Consider the following 12,380-nt stretch of genomic DNA (forward strand, 5'->3'; position numbering starts at 1 on the left):
TTCCATGTCTTGAATCACAATTCCAGCTCACATAAGTTTGAATATGGACTAGCTTTCCTTGTGCTTTCAGTAGTTAGAATTGCTGAGAATTTTAGAGTATCATTTTGAAGTTAACTTGGCTATTCAAGTCGATTTCTGGGTCTTGTTACTGGTTTTGGTGGCTGTGACTTCGATTTGAGATTGTTGTTGCTCTTGTTGCTTAACACTACTACTTCCTCTTGTTGTTGCTGACCCCTTTCTTTTACTTTGCTCAATTCCAGGTACATTTGTAATCCCTAATGGCTCATTCAATGCATGTGAATACTTGTGAAATCCAAATGATGAAGCAATTCGATCATACAAATCTGTTTTGGCTTCCATTACTAGTTAATGTGTAGTTGTAGTTTCATTTAAATAAATGAGTATTGGTGTTAGATAGGACTATGTGTTATTTAGGGTTGTTTAAATTTGTTTTGTAGTTAAATCGGACAATTTGTGGATTGTATAACCAGGATTGCCTGTAGAATGTTAAGTTTGTCATGAGTTAATTCTATATGTATAATTTGGACTGTTAAGCTGTTAGTTAATTGGAATTACTGGACCATTCTCTTCACTTCGCATAAGTAGGATATTCAATAATACTCGTTTTGCACAACTAATTTTACAATATCACAGGCAGTATCGGCTTGAGCTACAATATTAGGTAATACAAATGCTTATGATTCCATATCAAATGTTTTGCTGGGTATAATAGTAACATTATAATAGTCACGTTTCCAGTATTGATTTTCAGTTCTTGTTTAGTTTATACTGGATTTGTTTGAGAAGTACACGGATTAAGTCTAAAGGCCTATCATAATTCCAGATTAAGTGCTAATTCATAACTTGAGCATTAATTGACATGTGAATCTGGGCTTAGTTTGATTGTAAATATTTGGACCATCAAGATAGGCCCAATGTGCACTGCAGCTGAAGGCCTATCCGGTTTTCTTGCCTCATTCTGGAATTGGGCTCATATTGAGCCCAAAGTTTGGCTGCATCATGAACGTAGACTGCCTAGCTCAGACAACAGGATTGCTTCATGTTTTGGTCAATTCTTAGGCCCAAAAAATTGTTATAAGTCAAAAACCCCCTTTAAAGATACATCAGGAATATGAGAGTTGATTTGCAAGTATAAATTTAGGTTTTCGAGTTAGGTAGCGGGTTCAAACTAAGAGGGTCTGCCCTTTTGTTTGAATTCGGACTTGAACTTGAGACCTGAATTCATAAATGCAAATTAATTAGCCCTTTTAGGGACAAATAATAAATAGAAAATCATAGTTACTTTAGGACTGGCCTTTAAATAAATAAATTGAGATGAGCCTCGCCAAACGAAATGCAAAACTTGCGGGGCCCTCATTAAACGTTTTATTAAAATATTTTAGAAATTCGGGACGTGCCATTTAGCGAATTTTCATGGCCTCCCGCAAAGTTAATAAGACGTTAGCCACTCTAGGCGCGCTTTTAAATAATATCACCTTCTTAAATACGGGTGTGCATTTCATGCGACCCAGATCCAAATCCCAAAACGCTGAATAAGAGGTGTTGAGGATCCGGGTGCATTTCATGTGACGTGATCCAAAAACACGCTCTTAAACGGTGTTCACTTTCCGTAAAAAAAAAAAACTAAAAGCGGTTGAATAATTCTTAAAATTGCACTATAGGTTGGAGCTTGTAGTAAAAATCAGATTTTAGCCATTTATGATAATTTAAGCGACCGTGCTAGAACCACGGGATCCGGGGGTGCCTAACACCTTCCCTCGGGTCAACAGAATTCCTTACACAGAATTTCTGGTTCGCATACTCCAATTGGGAAGTCGAAATTTTTCCTCGATTTGGGATTTAAATTAAACCGGTGACTCGGGACACCAAAAGCCCATCCTTTCCCGAGTGGCGACTCTAAAAATAAATAAATAATCCAGTTTCGAATAATGTCACTTTAAATGGAAAAACTCCCTTACACATTATCCTTTGGGGTAGGTGTGTAAAAAGGAGGTGTGACAGTGATAAAATGACCTAGTAATGTTCTTTTTGTATTTATGTTAATTATTTTGTTCATATTGTTGCTTTGGCTTGAGAAATAAGAGTACTTTGACGCAAAATGGTCCGGCACCACTGTCATAAATAAAGAAGAGTACTTTGTCTTTTCATCGTCTTATAATTTGATGAAGTATTTAAGTGAATGGCATAATGAGGAACATGCTTTTTGGTATGGTTGGTTTCTGTTCAGGTGGAAAAGTTAACATGTCATAAGTTAATTTTTTGTTGTATTTTACCTGTGCTGTGACATTTGAGTAGGTTTTGCAGTTGAAGGTTTTGGTTAATTTGGAAGATTTAGGTTGCTTTAGTGGCTTTGACTTGAAAAGATCATTTTACTGTTTAACCTTTTTATTATATTTCTGTTGATTGAGTTCTTATGGGATGTTGTCTTGGAGTTAAATTGGACTAACTTTCTAACTGATATCCGCCATAGGTGTTAGAAAATTCTTATTTTTATAAGGTCCAATGTCACGTTAGAGAAGTGTATCTTTGCAAGGGATCAGAAAATCCTTAAGTCTAAACTGCCAAGTTTGATTTAGAGCCAGAAAATCTCTTCAAATGGCCCAGAAGCCTTGAGCGCGAGGTGTATAAACTCTCTTTGCCTTCATTGAAGCAAATTCTTGAAATTTACACTTCATTGTATCATATGAATTATGATAAAAATATTTTTTTTTTGTCTTGAATTCCATTTAAAAAGCTTTCTACTGAAAAGATTATTTATGTGAATTTGTTTGTCTCAGTTGCACCTTCCTGATTGGAAGAATTATTTATGTGGGATTGTTCCAATTATTCATCAGTTAACTAATGTGTTTAACACGCTGAATCATGTCTGCACCTTTTTAGCAGTTGAAAGAGTTAGAATTGGAGAAAGTATATTATTTTATTCATCTTTGATGGTAGGGTCCAATTACATGGATTATTTATGTTTTGATTACTTCGAATTGAAATTAAGTATTATGATTTCTGAAAATAGAAAGTCATTGCTTTCAGTGCAATCTTCTAGGCAAGTCATGTTGGAAAACTACTTAGCAATTAAGAAGTCTAATACTGTCATAAAATTGAGAACTTCAATTTTTTAATGTTGTTCATTAATCCATTACAGGCTTGTGTGTCCTAGCACAGACAAAGCCTACATACTAAGTGGATTGGTTGATGTCACTAAAAACAAAGAACAAGTTGGAAAACAAAGTAGAATTAAAAAGACAAAATATGTCCAAAAAATAGCTTTAGGTTCTGATGCCCTAACTCAAAAGATGGATAATTTCACCTTTCTTCTTTTTCCTTAGTTAGTCCAACCTTTTACTAAGTACCAATTCCGCATAGGACTTTACCCCTTCAAACAGCTCAAACTTTCATTCTATGTGTATGGAAATCCATGATATATGACATTTTTGAACAATAACATAAAAGGGGTAGTTGGTGCACGAAGGTTATTCGTATTCACGTAGTGTCCGAATAAAGGCCGCAACCTTTAAGGCAGCCTACCCCCTATGCAAGCTTAACTTTCTTCACGGCCCAAACCGGTGACCTATAGGTCACACGGAAGAGCTCCATAGCTCCTCTTCACCATGTTGCAAAAATAAGGGATAAAAATTAATCTTTGATGTTAAATAGTCCACTTCACTTGGAAACTGACAAAACAAAAAAAATAGTAAAGAGTGCACTATTAAATAACTTTCTTTACTACATTATGAGTTACTGCTGCTTTCTATCTTCACTTTTTGTGTGATATGAGGTTGTGGACCAGGTGCCTGGCCGAATCAGAAGCTTTATTTGATGAATGAATTGGGACCAATTCCATTAAAGTGGAGAGGGATTGCCAAAAATGATTCTGATCATACCTTTTAGTGCAAAAGGTACTGTTTCCCCAGTGCAACTTTTTTTTCTTTTAGCTCTTATCTTCATAGCTCGCAAACAGAATTTGCACATTTTAAGAACATTCTGTCACTGACATTGACCCCTTCAAAAATTAAACCATACATCTTTATATATATATATATATATATATATATATATATATATATATATATATATACATATATATATATATAGTAATAATTTGTAAGTTTTGGACAACATAAGTAATTGTAAAGTGATTGTTGATTTGTTCCCTAAATCACTAATCCAGGAAAACTTAAAATTGGCTTAACTAGTGAAAATATCCTACTTCAAAGGATGAATTCTACATTTTAGTGTTGAATAAAGATTTTGAATTGAAGTTGTGTCCATCTTAAATAAAGGAAGCTAATTGGAGCAAGGTACTTCAACAACGGATACGTGACTCTAGCAGGATCTCTCAATTCAAGTTTCAACACACCACGAGACAATGATGGACATGGTTCCCACACGTTGTTCAAGGATCAAGTGTTTTTAGGTATGGAAATGGAACAGCAAAGGGTGGATCACCAAAAGCAAGAGTAGCAGCTTACAGAGTTTGCTGACCTCCAATTATGGGCAATGAGTGCTTTGATTCAGATATCTTGGTTGCTTTTGATATGGCAATTGATGATGGCATGGACGTGCTTTCAGTTTCACTTGGAGGAGATGCTGGAGCATATGTCAATGACTGTGTAGCTATTGGTTCATTTCATGTTGTTAAGCATGGCATTGTTGTTGTTACCTCTGCTGGTAACTCTGGTCCTGGCCCCGGTACGATATCAGATGTTGCACCTTGGCTCATAATTGTTGGCGAGAGAACTATGGATCGTTAGTTTCCTAGCTATATCATTCTAGGAAACAAAAATCAGTACAAAGTAAGGTTTTCTTTTCCTTCTCTTGTGCATTATTTTACCGATAAAGATATATAGGAGGTGTAACATACTTGCAATTTTTTAATACCCTTGTAAGAATTTCTGACTTCGCCACTGAACGTGTATGTACATTCTTGTCTTGATTTTACTAAATAAAATATTTTTGATTGGGAGAAAGTCTTTCAGTTGAAACACTACCCAAATGCAAGTTCTTCCCTATTATAAATGTTGCTTCAGCAAAAGCTCCCCATGCTTCAACTGATGATGCGTGAGTATAATCAACTTACTTCACTAGCTTTTACTACAAATAAATGTGAGACTTTGCTTGGCTGACATTTAGTTCTTTCTTTTTCTTGTTTAACTGCAGTCACTTATGCAAAGCTGGGGCATTGGACCCTAAGAAGGTAAAGGGAAGTATTTTAGTTTGTCTAAGAGGAGATAATGCAAGGGTTGACAAGGGAAAACAAGCTGCTTTGGCAGGTTCAGTTGGAATAGTTCTAGCCAACGATTATGCATCTGGCGATGAAATTATTGCTGATTCTCACGTCTTACCTGCTACGCAAATTAGTTACACTGATGGACTTGAACTCTTCACTTATGTTAATTCAACAAGGTATAACAATTTATGAATGTATTTAACTTATATACACTAACGGTGTAGACAGTGTCTGACTATGCCACTTCATTTTCTTGTTAAACGTTTTATGCAGTACACCTACAGCTTCCATTACACATCCAACGACTCAATTGGGAACAAAGCCAGCTCCAGTCATGGCAGCCTTTTCATCAATAAGACCTAACACTGTTACACCAGAGATCCTTAAGGTTTTACACTGGTTCATGATTTTTTCACTAAAGTGACACGACATCTTCTCTTAACAGATCAGGAACTTGAAGTCTGAAGAAGCTATGCTTGAAGAATGTGCAGAGCAAGTTGAAGCACAATATAGTTTTTGTTCTGTTAGTAGTAGTTTAAAGATTGTCATTTGTACATCGTGCTATAGTTCTAGTGTCCGTTTTTAGGAGTTAATATAAATAGTGTCATGCAATTTGGTTGGGTATATTTATAGACATTGAGATCCTTCGATTCTTTGTAACGAATAATGAAATTTTGTTGAGTATGAATTTTGATTATTTGGTATATATTTAGGTGTTGTATATATGTGTGTGAGAGAAAGCATATGGTAATGATTATTATTGGATAACTATAGAAAAAAATATAGATTGGTGTAATTATATTTATTAAAATTTATCATCAATGAAGGGAATGTGGTCTTTAAAACTCTCTAACAACAGGATTATCAAATGGTTACAGGTGCATTAGCGAAGGGAAATTTGGCAATTTGCGACGGGAACACTGGTCGCTAAATAGGAACAATGACAGGAAGTTTTCTGGTCGTTAAGGGAATTTAACGACCGCATTCTAATTCGGTCCTTAACTTTTAATGACGGAGCCTTTAGCGACCGGCGGCGACCGGATTTTATTTGGTCGTTATTGACTTATAGCGCCTGGATTTGAACTTTTAATGACTGGATTTCCCTTCACTAAAAGCCAATTTTCTCGTAGTGCCAAGGGTCCATCTGAGGACATATTGCGACAAGCTGGTTGGAGTATGGAAGGATGAAAGGATCCGTATGAAGCTGTTCATGAGGAGTTTGAAAGGAGATGCATTATCTTGGTACATCAGCCAAGATCCCAAGAAGTGGTCAAGCTGGGTGGGCATGGCATCTGACTTTATGGACAGATTCAGGTTTAATACAGAGAACACACTAGACGTGTTCTATATCCAGATTTTGAAGAAGAAGCCCACGGTGACATTTTGCGAGTATGCTACTCACTGGAGGTCCGAAGCTGCTAAGATCAGACCCGCCTTAGAAGAGGAGCAAATGAACAAGTTCTTTGTCCGGGCTCAGGACCCGGAATACTATGAACGGCTGATAATGATTGAGAACCACAAGTTCTTCGACATTATCAAATTAGGTGAAAGAATTGAAGAAGGTATTAAAAGTGATATGGTTACAAATTTCGAAGCCTTGCAAGCTACAAATAAGGCTTTACAGTCCAGTGGCGTGTCTAAGAAAAGGGACGTAGGGGCCGTGATGGTTGCACAAAGGACCAAGTCTCCCCTCAAATACCAAACTTACCCGACACCTCCACTCACATACCAGCCAACCCCAAATTACCAAGCACCCTCACCCTCGTACCAAGCTCCGCTACCAACTTATCAATCATCTCCACCTCCTACGTATCAACCTACTTCACCCAGATACTCCCAACCCGCTCATGTCTACCAAACCTATAATGCTCAACCATCCCATTATCAATCACCCCCTGCATGCCAAAACTTCCCTAGACCTCGACCTAATTTCGATCACAGACCTCCAAAATAATATACCGCCATCGCCGAACCCATTGACCAGCTGTATGAGAGGCTCAAAGCTGTTGGTTATGTCACCCCCATCCCTGCTACAACCCCTGAGAATCCTTCTCAATGGGTTAACCTAAACAAGTCCTATGCATACCACTCCGGCATGAAAGGGCACACCATCGAAAAATGCCTCTTTGAAAGACAAGATACAGTCTTTGATTGATAACAAGATCATTGTGGCAAAGGAACCCGATCCAAACATCCGACACAATCCTCTGCCAGACCATAAGGGTGGAGGTATCCACATGATTGAAGTAGAAGATGACTGGGATCCCGAGGGATCAATCGCGTTGATCGCAGAAGGTGATGACCAAAAGAAACCGGCAATTACTCTCAAACCAATCATAGTCCAGATCCAACCGTCTGAAGACGCTGAGGTGAATATGTTTATACCTCTTGAGTTTGAAGCAGCGCCACCCGCAAAAACACCGGTACCAATTGAGGTTGAATTCGTGTCTCCGGCAAATGCACCAGCACCATTTGAGGTTGCAGTCTTGCCACCCAAGGCGCATGTTCCATTCGAAGTGGCAATGTCAACCATGCCACCCTTCTATACAAATCCTATACCCTGGGACTATACAGCCGAGGCGAGAAGGAAGGGCAAGGTCAGGATTGAAGAAACTGTCGCAGCATAGGGTATGACAAGAACTGGTAGAGTCTATACCCCTGAACATCTAGTTGAATCAAGCAAGAAAGCCTCCAACCGGCCGCCCCTCATTGAGACAGGTCCTGACAACCTTTGGAGGAAAATACAGGCCAAGGAATATTCGGTCATCGACCATTTAAACAAAACGCCAGCACAAATATCCATTCTCTCTTTGCTGCAAAATTCTGAGACGCACAAGAATGCTCTGTTGAACGTGCTGAATGAAGCGTATGTACCAAGTAACATCACTATCGGGGAAATGGCTAATATGGTAGGACAAGTGCTGGAAAGCCATAAGATCACCTTTCATGAGGATGAGCTGCCACCTGAAGGGCTGGGGCACAACAAAGCACTGCACATCACCGTGCAATGCGAAGATTATTTCATCACCAGAATCCTGATCGATGGAGGGTCCAGTCTTAACATTTGTCCGCTAATAACACTCAAGAAGTTGGGTAAAGGGCTGCATGAGATAAAGGATGGAGCAATCAATGTGAAAGCTTTCGATGGTTCTCAGAGATCCACCATTGGTGAGATTAGTCTATGCCTGCAGATAGGACCAACCTGGTTCGAGGTCGATTTCCAGGTAATAGATGTACCAGCATCTTACAACTTGCTGCTGGGACGGCCATGGATCCATGCTGTTGGGGCCGTAGCATCAACGTTGCATCAGGCAGTAAAGTTCGAACGGAATCACCAGGAAGTGATCATTCATGGTGACGGTAACAACCCTATATACAGTCTCCAGACTATTCCGGCGATCGAGGGAAGAAGGAAGCTGGGTGGAGAAACTTACCACCACATTGAACGGGTCAATGCTATCGACAAAGACAAATGGTGGGATAGCAAAATCGAGAGTATACTGAGTTGGAGTGGGTACGAGCCTGGCAAAGGGCTCGGCAAGAACCTCCAAGGAATCTCTAAACCCATAAAACTCAAGAAACATGGCACTACCTTCGGTTTGGGATATGAATACACCTGGGAAGAATTCAATAGCTGGTCGCCACCATGGCGCAATCCTTACTACCCACTAGAGCAGCCAATACCGCATCTGGAGCAGACCTTCCAACAGGCCGACATTATTTATGGGTCAGATGAAGAAGAAGCACTTGCAGCAGTGAAGAACTTGTTTCTAGAGGACAGTGATATGGACTGTTGCGTTATTCTCGAGGAGGAGGGGGAGGAAGGCCCTTCCATACAAGCTGTGAGCAGAGGGGCACATCTCAAGAATTGGACCATCAGGACAACCAAAGCCCGACGAGCCTCGGGGTAGCAAGGCTAAAACAAGCATTATTCACTGTTTTATTTACTAGATAATCTTCTTTTCGCATTTTTCAATTCCCGCAATAAGATCTTCGATGTTCAAAACAGTTATTCAATTTATCAAAAGCATTTTTTGATTTTTCTTATGAATTAATATTTATTGCTATCGTTTTCTCTCATTACTTTACCTATACAGCATTACTATTACTTGTCTTGATGAACCAATGACTGTGACATGCAATGAGACAACGCAACAAACGGACATGGATTTAGAGGAAGACGACATACCTGACGAGATTGTCAAAGAAGTTGAGAATTTTGAGAACAGACCTAAGTCCAACCTGGACGAGACCGAAATTGTCAACCTGGGAGATTCAGAAAATGTCAAGGAAACGCGAATCAGCATTCACCTGTCGCCATCAGAGAAGAAAGAATACACAGAATTTCTAAAGGAGTATGAGGACATATTCGCCTGGTCGTATGATGACATGACTGGTCTGAGTACGTCTATTGTGGCTCACAAACTTCCAACCAATCCAATATGTCCACCGATAAAGCAAAAGCTCAGAAAGTTCAAGCCTGATATGAGCTTGAAAATCAAGGAAGAAGTCACCAAGCAGATCAACGCTAAGGTTCTCAGGGTAGTAGAATACCCGACGTGGTTAGCCAACATTGTGCCAGTGCCAAAGAAGGATGGGAAGGTCAGAGTCTGTGTCGACTACCAGGATCTCAACCGGGCCAGTCCGAAAGACGACTTCCCTTTGCCAAATATACACATCCTGATTGATAATTGTGCCAAGCATGAGCTACAGTCATTTGTAGATTGCTTCGCTGGTTATCATCAGATCTGGATGGATGAGGAAGATGCTGAGAAAACGGCTTTCATTACGCTGTGGGGAGTGTACTGTTACAAGATGATGCCGTTCGTCCTGAAGAATGCAGGGGCCACCTACATGAGGGCCATGACTACCATCTTCTATGATATGATACACAAGGAGATAGAGGTATATGTGGATGATGTTATTATCAAGTCCAAGATGGCCACTGACCATATAGAAGATCTAAGGAAGTTCTTCAATAGACTACTGAAATACAACCTGAAATTAAATCCCGCGAAGTGTGCATTTGGGGTTTATGCTGGGAAATTACTTGGGTTTATTGTGAGCCGCCGAGGTATAGAATTGGATCCATCAAAGGTCAAAGCCATTCAAGAACTACCACCACCAAGGAACAAGAAAGATGTGATGATTTTCTTGGGAAGGCTTAACTATATCAGCCGATTCATAGCGTAGTCTACAGTAATCTGTGAGCCAATATTCAAGATGTTAAAGAAGGACGCCGCCACCAAATGGACCGATGACTGCCAAAGGCCTTCGACAAAATCAAGGAGTACCTGTCAATACCACCAGTCTTAGTCCCGCCTGAGCCAGGTAGACCCTTATTGCTCTACCTTGCAGTGTTAGATGGAGCTTTCGATTATGTTATAGGGCAGCACGATGAAATAGGAAGGAAGGAGCAAGCCATTTACTATCTCAGCAAGAAGTTCACCCCGTACGAGGCCCGGTATTCTTTATTGGAACGTACCTGTTGTGCTTTGACTTGAGTAGCTCAGAAGTCGAGACATTACTTCTGTGCCTATACTACATATCTCATATCAAGAATGGATCCCTTGAAGTACATCTTTCAGAAGCCCATGCCCATTGGCAAGCTAGCCAAGTGGCAAATCCTGTTGAGTGAGTTCGACATTGTTTACGTAACTCAGAAAGCGGTCAAGGGACAGGCACTGGCAGACCACCTCGCTGAAAACCCCGTGGATAGGGAATACGAACCCCTGAAAACGTATTTTCCTGATGAAAAGGTATCCTTCATAGGAGAAGACATTGCGGAATGGTTGGAGAATGTTCTTCGATGGAGTAGTAAACTTCAAAGGAGTTGGCATTGGAGCAGTCCTAATATCAGAAACCGGTCAGCATTATCCGGTGTCTGCCAAACTCAGGTTCCCCTGCACCAACAATATGGCCGAGTATGAAGCCTGCATCTTAGGACTCAAAATAGCCATTGACATGAACGTTCAAGAGCTGCTTGTGATTGGAGATTCAGACTTACTTATACATCAGGTACGAGGAGAATGGGCAACCAAGAACTCCAAGATACTCCCGTATCTGCACCACGTGCAGGAATTGAGAATGAGGTTCACGAAGACGGAATTCCAACATGTTCCCAGAATCTAGAATGAGTTCGTCGATGCATTGGCTACCCTATCATCTATGATACAACATCCAGACAAGAATTTCATTGATCCCATTCCGGTGAAAATCCATAATCAGCCAGCTTACTATGCCCATGTTGAAGAAGAAGCAGACGGAAAGCCTTGGCTTCATGATATCAAGGAATATTTGGCAAAAGGAGAGTACCCAGAGCTTGCAAATCCTACTCAGAAATGCACACTTCGGAGATTGTCCAACAACTTCTTTCACAGCGGAGGAATCATCTATAGCAGGACTCCCGATTTAGGATTATTAAGATGTGTCTACGCAAAAGAAGCATCCAAGGTACTAGAGGAAATTCGTGTTGGGACTTGCGGTCCACATATGAACGATTTTGTCTTAGCAAAGAAGATACTCCGGGCTGGTTACTTTTGGATGACTATGGAAACGGACTACATCCAGTATGTCCGGAAATGCCACCACTGTCAGATACATACAGACATGATAAAGGTACCTCCAAACGAGCTTAACACAACAAGCTCACCGTGGCCATTTGCCGCCTGGGGAATGGACGTTATTGGACCAATCGAGCCTGCCGCTTCCAACAGACACAGGTTCATCCTAGTAGCAATCGACTATTTCACCAATGGGTCGAAGCAGCATCTTCCAAAGTAGTGACAAAGAAAGTCATGGCAGACTTTGTCCGCGACCACATTGTTTGTCGATTCGGAATTCCAGAGTCAATCATTACTGACAACGGCTCCAACCTCAACAGCGACTTGATGAAAGCTATATGCGAAACTTTCAAGATCAAACACAAGAATTCCACAGCCTACAGGCCTCTAGATGAAATGGAGCTGTAGGAGCCGCCAACAAGAATATACAGGAAGATATTGAGGAAAATGATAGAGAAGCATAGACAGTGGCACGAGAAGTTATCATTTGCTCTACTGGGGTATCAACACCACAGTCCGACACCAGTCAAACCGGGGGCAACCCCCCCGTATATGCTGGTTTACGGTACAAA

General features: G+C 40.3%; 1 pseudogene; it reads left to right on the top strand.

Annotated features, from left to right (window-relative positions):
• Positions 1-935: 935 nt before the first annotated feature.
• LOC109207015 lies at positions 936-6,176 on the top strand (annotated as a pseudogene).
• Positions 6,177-12,380: the final 6,204 nt, after the last annotated feature.

Source organism: Nicotiana attenuata, unplaced genomic scaffold, assembly GCF_001879085.1.
Source record: "Nicotiana attenuata strain UT unplaced genomic scaffold, NIATTr2, whole genome shotgun sequence".
Taxonomy (NCBI): Eukaryota; Viridiplantae; Streptophyta; class Magnoliopsida; order Solanales; family Solanaceae; genus Nicotiana; species Nicotiana attenuata.